Below are 13682 nucleotides of genomic sequence, written 5' to 3' on the forward strand. Positions count from 1 at the left end.
TTTATCTTTGCCTGTATTCGAGTATGGAAGTAAATGTTTTGGATGGTTTGTATAATAATGTATAATAATAATCACGTGTGGTACCAAAAATTTTATCACAATTCAATCTGTTCTTTTTTTAACTCCAGCTAAGTACAATAAACCAACCAATGCTCCTACTTTTAAGACATCAGTAGACGTCGTATAAATCTCTGTAGCATATTGTTCTTTAGCAAATTTCTCAATGTACTCATTGGTATATGTAACAATGGTATAGATAATAGAGTCGTCAAAAAACTTTTTCCAAGTTTTTACAGGTCGGTCAAATTGCGGGTAACCCGTTTTGGTCCCAGTAATTGTGTAACAATGTTTATGATCTTGCCCTATAGCTTCGTAAATGCATTGTTGGACAGTGTTTATTCTATGACGTCACTTTATCTTTACCAATATAACATGGACTGTCAATATTTTTCTTTGATTTAATGGAAGTTGTATTTTTCGCTATCGATTTTTCCACAACGAATTTTCCGTCAGATATATTCTTGTCAATTTTTGGAGCATTTTCGTCAAACTTCTGGTCGCTATCCGAGTCCTCGTGTCTTTCTTCTCTAAATAGTCTTCCTCATTGTCATCACCATTGTCATCATATCCCAAGGCAAGTGCATCATCTGACAAAGCTTTTTCCATGAGTTTTTGTAACCAGGTTTGGTTTTTTATAAAGTCTAAAATAGTCTAAAATACCGCTAATATCATTATATTTGAATAAAAATTATATCTTATTCATGAACACTTTATCAATGACTAGCTAATAATGTTAGAAAAAGCAAAAACAGTATGTGAATAAGATCAATTTCTAATAGAGAATAATGAATATTATTGTTATTTAATAAAAACTAATAAACAAATTATTATCCGCCATCTGGAACTCTAGTATTTCTTCCCCACTAAATTTGCTCAAATAAGGTAGCAAGCTTTGAAAAAACGCCATGTTCGGGTCAAGTTTTTCAGGGGCTTTCGGTCACAACGCCTTTAAAAATTTTTAACTCTACTTCATCCACTTGTTTGCGTCGCCTGGTTGCCGTCGGTTTTTTAAAAATTAAAGTGTTAGCTTCACTTTCAATATTTTGTCTTTCCGTTATTTCAACTCCTTCAATTTCAATACCTCCTCCATTGTCATCGCCAGTGAAACTGTCGGATGTCTCTCTTTCCATATACAGTTTCTTTAAAAATAGTAATGAATCGTGGTATACATATGTCCGTTGTCTCTTTGCTGAAGAACCGTTTGACTTACCTTCCTTTGTTTTTTTTTTTAACGATTTAGCAAATGAATCTCTAATGTGAGTCCATCGTTGAATTACTTCTTTAGTTCGTTCTTTCAATTAGGAAAGAACGAAACATTTTTTTCCATAATCAAATTGGTCATACATATTATGGAGAGAAATGATTGGAGGTAGTAAAGGATCTGTTTAAAATTATTTCAAAATATTTTATTCTATGTACCTATATGTAAATTCTTAGGTCTAAGATTAATATTCTCACTAACACTCTCTTGCTGCATTGGCAACGGACACAAATGACGAACAGAGCGAATAACTGCCTTATTGTTTGTTCTTACCTCTGCCACTCTTGAAAGTTTATCTTTACCGGAATGCAAGTTAATAATACGTCCCAAACAACGCAGCTTTTAAAAAGTTAAACTTTTGACCTGCATGTAATGGTGAATATGAGCAGTGGCTCGAATTCAAAACCAATTTTATAAACACTATCGATTCAAATTCATCATTAAGTGCAGGTCAAAAGTTTAACTTTTTAAAAGCTGCGTTGGAAGGTTATGCCAAACGAACAATAGAAGGTTTTACTGATTCCCAAGACTACCATGCTGCATGGAATATGCTTTGTGACAAATTCGATCGAAAAAAGTTTCTAGTCGACACCCACTTAAAATCTATTTTCAATTTAAATTCGATACATAAAGGCACGTTCATGCAATTCAGAGGGTTAATCGATGAAGTTTCAAAGCATTTATCATATTTAGAAGGAATGAAGCTCACTAAAGAGTCTCTATGGGATATGACAATTATTCATGTTGTGTACAATAAATTAGACAAAGTAACTCAAAATAAGTGGAAAGAATACCACACTTCTGCCGAATTGCCTCATTTAAATGAATTTCTTGAATTCCTTAAACAGAGACAAGACATATTACAATCTCAAGAAGAGCCTCATTTCTCCTCAATGATGACCGCTAAAAGTCACTCTGGGTTTCAGAAACCTCTACAATCTCGATCACAATTTCATTTAGCAATAAATCAAATTCAGTGCAATTTTTGCAAGAGTGATCATTTAATATATTCTTGCCCCGAATTTTTAAGATTAACAATTAATGACAGATGGGAAAAGATTAAATCTTTAAAACTTTGTCCGAATTGTTTACGTTTTGGTCACTCCAAGGAAAGGTGCAGTAGCGGATCATGTCGTAAGTGTAAACGTAAACACAACACTTTATTACATCAAGATTATTCTCGTTCATATCAAAGTCAAAACACACAGTCAAATGCATACAACAACAATAATCAATACAATTCACGAGACACAATTCAATCAGTAGGTGCTCAGAATCAGCCAAATAATAGTGACCAGGTGTCACACAATTCACAAGCAATTTCTCACAATAGTCAAGCAATTTCAGTCCCAAATCAACAATGCTTAGTTACAGAAAGAAATACACAATCTAATATAATTCTGTCGACAGTAACATTCAAAGTTAAAGACATTTATAAGAGGAGTATGTTTCCATTTAAATTAGGAAAACATGCACCAGTGCTTCAAAATACCAAACTTGGATGGGTAATATCTGGTACTGTAATGAATGCGATATCAACGTCGTTTTGCAATTTTTCACAATGTTTTATACCAGAAGACAATCAGTTACGTAAATTCTGGGAACTCAATGAGATAAATGAACTTATGATGTTATCAAAAGATGACGTCCAATGTGAGGAACTATTTACCAAACACACTCAAAGAAATGAAAACGGTCAGTTTGTAGTGAAGTTTCCCTTCAAATATTCTACCGATTTATTGGGAGATTTAAAAGAAATAGCAAAAAAACGATTCATATCACTCGAAAACCGATTCAAAACTCATCCTCAGTTTTATCAATTATACAAAAAGTTTATACATGAATATATCGATTTAGGTCACATGACCAGGGTAGAAAGTGACATGGTCACTGAACCAACTTATTTTTTTCCCCACCATGGCATATACAAGTCTAGTAGTCTGACTACTCAACTTAGAGTGGTCTTCGATGGATCAAGTCCAAGTAGTTCTGGATGGTCTCTCAATGAGTTACAATATGTTGGACCAAAGGTGCAAAATAACATATTTGACATTTTAATTAGGTTCCGACTATACAAGTATGTTGTATCTGCTGACGTTAGTAAAATGTATAGGCAGATCCTTATGCATGATGCACACAAGCCCCTTCAACAGATTTTGTGGAGGGACAACCCAGCAGATGAATTTTCAATTTACCAATTAAACACCGTTACGTACGGTTGTACTAGTTCGCTATACTTAGCAATAAAATGCATAAATCGATTAGCAATTGATCACTGTAATACATTACCGATCAAAGATAAACTTTCAAATCTTACTCCATTTTTAGATGAAAACCATGTATTACGAGTAAGGGGTCGACTTAGATTATCTGGATTAGACTTTAACTCTAAACACCCTATATTAATTTCATCTAATCATCCTTTGACTAAGTCGCTATTTGAACATAAACATAAAGTCGTATTACATGCAGGTCCTCAACTCCTTCTCTCATCAATTCGACAATATTATTGGCCAATTCGGGGGACAGACCTTGCACGAAAAACGGTAAGAAATTGTCTTACTTGTTTTAAATTTAAACCTACATTTGCCAGTTGTCCAATGGCCAGTTTGCCCGAAGCTCGCCCAACCCCATCACTGCCATTTCAGCGCTGTGGCATAGATTTTGCAGGACCATTTTTACTAAACAATAAATCGGGTAGGGGAGCCAAAGAAATAAAAGGTTACGTTTGTGTTTTTGTATGCTTTTGTACCAAAGCAATTCATCTTGAACTCATTACAAATCTCACAACAGACTGTTTCCTATCCTGCTTGAAGCGTTTCATAGCTCGACGAGGTATCCCCAATGACATTTATTCAGATAATGGATCCACTTTCGTTGGAGCTCGCAATGAACTTAAACAATTTGGTCAATTTCTTTTAAAAAATAATACTTATATTCACAATTACGCTATTGATCATAATATAAATTGGCATTTCATTCCACCGTATGCGCCTAATTTTGGCGGTCTTTGGGAGGCGGCAGTTAAAAGCATGAAACACCATTTAAAGAGGGTGTTACTCGACAAAAAACTTATCTACGAAGATTTTAATTCTCTGCTAATTTAGATCGAGGGAGTCTTAAATTCTAGACCTATGTTTGCACCCTCTAATGACCCAACTGACCTAACGCCACTTACTCCTTCCCATTTCCTGATTGGCCGTCCTATTACAACCATTCCCGATACTGACTTAAGCACAATCCCGATAGGCAGGCTCTCCAACTACAAAACGATTCGTCATATGTATCAACAATTTTGACAGCTGTCACGGGACAGTGAAGCGAAGAACTTTATTCGGTGCATGTAGTTACATGCACGAAGCACTTTGTTGAAATTCGGCGCAGTAAAAGATAATTCACTTCATAGTTGGAACTGTGGACCGCACGTCACCGCTGGAGGGTTAAGTTGGTAATGCTGTAGTTCATCATGTTCCTGGGAAAATTTTTTTTTTCTAGCTGGTCCGATATGATGATGACCGATCGTAGGTTTATTATTTGTAAAAAATCGTTGTAATCAGATGGACAGAGGTACGAATCATTGCTTAAAAACTGGAAGTCTGTCAAAACAAAATATTTTAAAAGTGTGTATACATATGTCGCGGTTTGATTAAAAAAGGATTGAGTGGTTTATAAAACCGCTCCCATAAAAATAACTTAAAGCTAATAATTTATTAAATGAACATATTCGAAACGACAATTCAATTCAAATGATTCTTTTGGCTGATAAAATATTATGGAGATATATAGTTTCAATTTTAGATTATTTTATGCCTGAATAAAATTTTTATTTTAAAATATACTAGTGCACGGTTTTGGTGTATAACTATAATGATATACTAATTATTTCAAATTGCTATCTCGCGTGTATACAAAAATGTGTATCTCAAAATACTTTATGTTGTGTTCGGTATATGAATTACATTTCTTTCATTTATATCGCATTTCATAAATCAATTTTTGAAACTTATGTTCGTTCTATTGTTGTTGGTCACTGTAATGTTAAAACTTGCAAACTTTACCAGTGGGTACTTAGTAGAAACGTGCGGCATTTTTGTACACATACAATGCGATTTCCCGTCGCTATACGGGCATAAACATAAATATAAACCTAGTCGTATATGATACAGAATATCTTTTTAAATAATAACGTTAACATTTACTTTTAAACCGTAAATACATTCATGACGTTACTAAATTGATTTTTCTATGATCTGGAAAATAAAGTAGTTAGAATACGTTGGTTAATCAACTATCCTAAAAAGGGTAGGTAGGTTTGGGAAAACAAAATAAAAATCAAAAACCCATAGACGAGGCATGTGAAGAAACCATATACCTGAGAATGTCTTACCCCCTATGTTAAATACTACTACATACTTAATCCAACTTTCTTTTGATTTTTGAGTTATACAAAAGAGAACAGCAATTTTTGTCATAAGCAACTCAGATCGAGCAACCGAGATTCCATTGAGACCTTGCACCGTTAGGCACGGGTTTGGTAGCCGGATATTCCGGACAGTTGGTTGGCGATGTAAGCAAACACCGTTTTCCAAGTTGACTGCCGATAATCTGGCACATATAAAACCCCGGTGTGGAGAGCCAGTAACCAAGGCCAAAAACCACGTTCACTGTTTCACTTGACAAGCAAACATTGGGAGAAGAGGCAATTCTTGAGGTTTCGGAAAAAGAAAGACAAACCAGAGAGAAAGGTGCATAATGACACCCCTACTAAACAGCATCGCCGTAGAAAGGCCTCTCAACGAATGTCCTATTTTCCAGGGCATCGAAGATCAAAATTAAGTAAACGTTATGTCTTAGATTGGGAAAGTGTGATAACATGGGGTATCAGGGAGGGTACCGTCTCAACGAGGCGTGACACGCAACATATACAACCAGAATTATTTGTCAGTAATGTAATAAAATTCATAAACAGTATCATTCAGTGCTAAATTTCACTTACCTGTATATGGTAAGTGAAATATTTTAAGTTTAGGTTCCTTATGAAGCATAAGGAAACGCCTCAAAAGAAACTAATATTAGCAACGAATTATTTTATTAGTGTTTTTGGTTTTCTTTGAGAGAATTTACTCAAATAATGATTGTCTTTACTCACGTAAACTCAGTTCTGTTAAACAACTCGAAAACTTGGAAAGTATCTCTAATGTAGTAAGTAATTATTATTGGAATCATAAGCTTCAGTTAACATATTAATGAGAAAGCCCGCAATATATTCAGTTGGTGAGCCTATGGAGGAAACTATAGGTCTCATAGTTAAGGCAGGTTTATCGATTTTAGGGAGGGTGTAGAATTTAGTAAAAACACTTTTATAGGATGAGAGTTTCTTTTTGGTGTTTGAAACAATTTGTTTCTTTTGCCAAAGGCTTTTTATTAATAAAGAAGGATAAACAACAAAAAGAAACCAGCTTTATTTCATAAAGAAGAATTTGTCGCTTAAAAAATCAAAAAATGGTATGTACAATTAATTGAATCTCATAATCGCCAATATGATAGTTACCATTCGCTAAAGGAATAGAGCATTCCAAAAAAGACATACAAAAAACATAACTATGTATCACCTTTGTAGTGATAACCATATTGATCGTGAAAACCAGGTCGAAATTGATTGCGTTTGTTTGTTTTATATACAATTGCAATATTCATACAAGTGATAACCACGGGAAAGATAGAACAATTTCCGCTTACGTGCGCTCCACGTTACTATCGAAAATTACAATTTAATTTTGGATGTTCATAGAATAAAATATGAGATTCACAAGGATAAGGGATATATTACATTAGGGTTTAATTAAACATTTATTTACATGGTGTTATTCACAAAACAGGCCACTTTTTTCTAAACTGATCAGATTACCAAAATGTTTTGTAAATGCCTTTGTTTGTCCCATACTGCATAAATCAATAACATGGCTGTAATAATTCACTTTTTCTGATAACACACTCAGTATTTATATACCGCTCGAATGGAAAAAGAAAAATAAAATTTTTGTAGACATATTGAGTAATACATTTCTGTTTATGGCTTAAAATCATTTGCTTGTAGTCGGCTTTCGTCACGTACAACGGGTGCAAGTTACACGTAAAGAATTTTAATCATAAAAAATTGAAAATATACGATGACTGCTATATATTAGGGCCGAAAAAATACGTATATACATTTAAAATAGTTATGTTTATAATATGTATATATATATATATATATATATATATATATATATATATATATATATATATATATATATATATATATATATATATATATCATCGAGTTAGAATCTATGGAGAGGGCATCACGTGACTAAAAACGACCTCACTTCGGCCATATTGGTAAGATTGTTTTGACACTTTTGACAGATCGTATATGTTTCTTTACGTTTGTTGTTTTTCGAATATTTTTAGTTTTATAATACTTTTATAGAAACTGTAATATTATATTGTGATAGTGCATAATAATGGTTTCTTGTTCTCGACGTAGTTGCAGTAGCAGAAGCAATGTTAATAAAAAATCTTCAGGAATAACGTTCTACAGGTTAGTATACAAATATGTAAACAAAGTAATGGCCCGTACTTCAGAGAATAAATTAATAGTATTTGACTGTATTCATTTATCTTTATGTATAATATATCGTGTTTTAGTGTTTGGGTTAAATCGCGGGATAAATAAATCATAGTTTATTAAAAATGTATTGCGCTTTTTTAGATTATGATTAAATCTTCTGAATAACTAGTCATATTTTTAAAGTAGTTTTAATATTATTGAGTCCGGCCATGATCCCCCCCCATATTGGTATCATCATTAGCCACGCCTACCTACGCCGTTTTTAATACACACGTTAATATGCTCATAGCTTCTCCATAGAATCTAACTCGATGATATATATATATATATATATATATATATATATATATATATATATATATATATATATATATATATATATATAATATATATGTAATAATGTTTTTTATCAGCAAACTTTTGTAAATAAACTGAACTGCGTTTCTCTGTAAAAAAAGTAAACTTTATTAATTTCTGTACAATATTAATTATTAATAAATACATTACCTGTAAAAAAGAAACAACATTTAAAGCTTATATTCTAGTTATAAAAATTACAGGCAACAAGTAATAATGGCCAGAAAATTGACAATGGTAAAATTAATGAATTGTCATTGTCAAAACACCTCACAAGTATGTCTAACATGAAAACAAAAAGAAGAACTTAATGTTTTGACAGTGGCGTAACAAAATGAGAATATGAGAATATAAATATGTTAATTTTATATTATAAGAAATAGAAATACTATTAAAGAAAAACAAAACAATAGTTTTTCTTTACACTCCCCTCTCTTGGAGAAGAAATTTTAAAAGAAAAATTGAATGTTCACTAAATATTTTTTTTCAATACTGGAGTAAGTTTAGTGATATGAAAGAAGTTTGATTCTATTTTCCTATGCTCAGTAGCAATTTCATAAATTGAATTGGAAATTTTCTTTAATATTTTGTATGGTCCAATCCTTAATTCGTCTAACTTCTTTCTATTTAGGCGGTTACCGTTCTCCACATATTATACTAAATCCCCAATGTTCAAATCAATTACTTTTACAATTACTTCCTATGTAGATCGAACTGCTTTTTATTATAATTATGTGATTTTTTTGTTTTTTCTAAGGCAATTGTTCTATCTAGTTCGAGATCAGCATGTGTGACTTTAAATGTTAGTTCATGTGGCAGGATGCTTATATTTTCTCCTTCTATTAAATATTTTGGTGCAAATTTTGTGATAGGATGTTCAGTTTCATTATATTTCTCTACACATTTTTGAGGAATTGTTGTCCTTGCTGTTTTCCTGCCACCTTCATTTATTTTGCATCTAATTTTATTAACCAATGTTTGGTTTAATCTTTCATTGATACCGTTTGAAAATGGTGCATCAACAGCAGTAAATATCATTTTGATGTTATTGATCTGTAGGAAATCTTTGAATTCTTTTGAGTTGATGCCAGGATATTGATCAGTCATAACAGTTTTAATTTTGTGATCTTGTGTTACCATTTTTATTATCTTTATGAAGTCATCAGAGTTTTGTGGTTTTGATGTCAAACAATAGGCATATCTTGAGAAATGGTCTACTAAGAGATAAAGATATTTTTTGTTGAATGAGATCCTCCTAAACCACCAATGGTGTCAATGTAGACAATTTCAAATGGATATGTAGCTGGTCCTAATTGTGACATTAAACCATAGGTTTCCTTCTTGATTTATTTTTAATGCAGATATCACAGTTATCACATATTTTCTTAATGTTAGTAGTCATATTGTTGGCTGTATAAAATGCTGATATTTTATTTAACATCTGGTTTGTTCCTAAGTGACAGTAAGTATTTTGTACATTTTTTATTAATCTTTTACTTAAAGCTTCAGATAAAATAATTTTGTCTTTTTTGTTTGACTTTTTATAATATATATCATTCTTGAAACTGTATTTAGTTTTAATATTTTGCAGATCAATATTTGAGAGTTGGTCAATTTTTATATCTTCCAGATTGATCAGGTCTACTACTACTTTTAATACTTCATCTGTATTTTCTTGAGATTCTAAAACTGGATTTCTGCTTAAACCTTCTGCCTCCTGGTTATATTTTTCTGGATTATACTTTACTTTAAAATCATATTGAGATAAGTAAAATGTCAAGTCTCCCAATTCTTCATCTGTTCTACCTTTTATGTTTAAATTTTCTAAAGGTTTGTGATCTGAATATACTATAAACTCTTTTCCAATGAGCAGATGTTGCCAATATTTTATAGCTTTCTTTATCGCTAGCTTGACACTTGTGTGTCCCAAGTATTTTACTGGTTGTTCTGCAAAGGTACATTTAGAAAGTTTTAGTCTGAAACCTTTATTTACACATGTGTCACAAAATCTGTCTTAGAACTTCAATTTTTTCCATATTTTGATCTATTTGCAATCTTATCCATGCAATGTTTTCATCCATTGTAAAACGTTCACATGTTTACCAAAGAAATCCAAAGAAAATTTTAACAAAGAAATCCAAATATTATGTTATGCAGACGACGCCGCATTAATCGCCAAGACAGAAGACGAGCTCCAAAGATTAACACACATCTTCCAAAAACCAGATGTATGACATCTAAATACCCATTACGATGTAAAATCGAAATTGATCGAAAAATAATAAAGCAGGAAACAAGGTTTAGATATCTGGGAATAGATATAACTGGTTACGGAGATGTTGAAGAAGAAGTATGACAACCAAGCTTAAAAGCAAGTAAAACGGCGGGATCTTTTAATGACACAATCTGGAAGAATAAACACCTAAGACAAGACACAAAAACAAGAATCTATAAAGCAGCAATTAGACCTATACTAACATACACGGTGGAGACAAGAACTACACATCTAAAACGAGATGACTACTAGAAACAATAGAGATGAAAATACTCCGACGAATATCAGGGATAGAGAGAGTCTATCTAGAGAAAGTCTGTTGGATAGAGAGAGAGGCGAAAACATAAGAGGAGCATGCAATGGCAGTGGAATGGCAGATGATAGGATAGTACGAAAAGCACAAGATAAGTCACCAAATGGACGAAGAAGTATTGGCAGACCAAGAAAAAGCTGGTGCGACAACTTAAACAATTTAGGAGGATAATATTGAAGAAGAAATACGCTTTAAAGCCTACATACAAGAAGAAGAAGAGAAGAATATTTATAATACCTTTGACTTTTTTTATGTCATACTCTTGTATGTAGGCTCAATGAAAAGCAGGTGAAAAAACAAACTTTTCAACAAAAAAACAGAACCTTCTACGACCAATAGGAAACCAGATAGCATTTTTTTTTCTTAAATCCATATTTCCATTGTTTATCAAGATTAAGAACTGAAACTTGAACAAATTGTAAAAAAGATCTAAATGTTATAATCCAACTGATAAATTGCATACATTGTGAAGAAGTAAAAAGTTGTAACTCGTTATAATGATGGTACTCGTAAAATATCTCCACTGAAAAGTAAAGGGGAAAACTGTCCGCTGAAATATCTCAGCGGAAAGTGTGTTTTGTCACCATCTTTTCATTGAGCCTTTACAACCGTGTGACAAAAAATATCAATATTATTATAAATGTTTAGAAGCTAATAAGTCAGCCATTTTTCAAACTGTTTTTTAATAACAAATTTAATAAAATGTTAAAGTTTTTTAAATTAACCTTATAAATGAAGCTTTAAAGAATCGATTGCAATTTATAAAATACCTCTAGAGTGGCTGTTTGGGCAAGCACAGTTGTCTAAATAAACGCTTTCCGGGATAAACAAACTGAATAACTTATAAACTCTTTGGTCGATCAGTTTGAAATTTGGGATACGGTAATAATTCATTAACTGCCGTAATTTTTAGTTATACATGTGTTTATGCAAAAAAGGCAAAAACAAAGTTAGTAACATTCATAAATTATTACATAAATAAGTGTTTTTTATAATTATCTCGGTCAATTGTCTATGTATTTTATTTTGGATTTTTATAATCTACAACTTTTATTTGAAATATTTTTCTAGAATTTATAATAAACTTTTTATAGGCAAAAGTTATTAAAAGAAAAAAAAGTTACGTTTTTCGTAGTAGGATCTGGTTACTCATATTAAAAGAGGAAGTTATTAAAAGGAAAATACCAGTATTAATAAGTCGGTAACATATAGAGGATACATCATTTATGTTTTTTAAATAACAAACATACAAAATCAGAATTTGGTGTTTATTGAAAGTAAACTAAATGCACTACCAAATACTTACCATGTCGGGATAGTATTATGAGGTTTTTTTCCTGGTTTTTCCCTCATAATTTACTATGGAATCTAGCTTACAAGTAAAGTCGTCCCAGGAACGCAACTCAACAATATTGGCAATATCATTTTAGTCGTCTACTTTAAAATATATAATGTATGTCTGAATTGTCAATATAAATGAGTCAGATAAATTATTAAAAGAATTTTTCACCAAGTAACAAAAAAACAAAATTTGTTTAATTTACTAATGTTTGTATTTTGAGAACGATTTCCGAAGTGGAAATTAAAACGTCAATAAACGTACTTTAACCTTTAATTGTGACTTATCCCCATTTAAATAGTAATTACTTTAACATGCCACAAGAAAATAGCTTCAGAACAATACTATGTTTTTCAGTTTTTAAGATTGTTAAAAAAAACAAAAGAAAATCAGCTGTACGCCTTCAAGGATCAGCTACACCTCATATATTTTTTAGAACCTTCAAATATCTGTATAAGATTTTTTCAGCTTTTTTTCTTCGTTGACTGGGGTACTCGAAACTCGTAGCATGGTTGTTTATATAGATTTACCTTATAGGTTTTTGAAACATTTTCGATTACGTTCAGAATTTATTATATACATTAAATTAGGACACTGAATAATCCGCCACAAACGCACTTTGTACAAAAATCAACTGGATACCGCCCAAAATTTCAAGTTAAATATCAGAGCCGATTTATACTCGTTTATCACGTTAGCGAACCAGTGACTGTGTCATACCCTACATTAACTCTGTTAATAATATTTAGGGCCACTTTTTTTGTTTGTAATAGCATTATTTTTATCTTGACGTGGTTACAAAATAAAAATTTTTAATTGGAATGCGTATGGCACGTATCGACTCCCATTGTTCCCTGTATCTATAAAAAACTTGGTACTTCTAGGATTAACGTAATTATCAATTTTAATATATACAGAAACCATTTTTAATTGATGGTGATTACTTGGCAACATTGCACATAACGAAGCTCTTAACGATAATTTTTCAACGAAATCATATTCCACTTATCAATTTTGCAGAGGCGTACCAAAAAAATTTTTAATTATTTAATTAAACACAATATACACAAAATTAAATCTAAGACCGATATAATTATTAAATTATCATGTGTCTTTTGACAGGTATTTTATAGTTGTCTAACAAATTAAAGTAAAATTTTATTCTTATTAGAGAGTACCTAATACACAACTTCAAAAAACAGAAAACTTTGGAAAATACTTATTTTTTCATTAGGCTAAACAATTTTTTTAACTTAATTTGAAAGTTTTCTTGTGTTTTTTTTGTTTATATAAATATAAAAATATATTATGAAGTTCATATAAATTAAAATGAAGTAAGCTAAACTATTATCACGTGAATGCGTGTATATAGTAGTGCATTTGTTTATTTCAGTAAATTCTCGAAATATGAAATAGATGGCACTAACTACATAAGAGTTAATAGCTTTGTTAGCAAAAGACTCA

The sequence above is a fragment of the Diabrotica undecimpunctata genome, chromosome 6 (genome assembly GCF_040954645.1).
Source record: "Diabrotica undecimpunctata isolate CICGRU chromosome 6, icDiaUnde3, whole genome shotgun sequence".
NCBI lineage: Eukaryota > Metazoa > Arthropoda > Insecta > Coleoptera > Chrysomelidae > Diabrotica > Diabrotica undecimpunctata.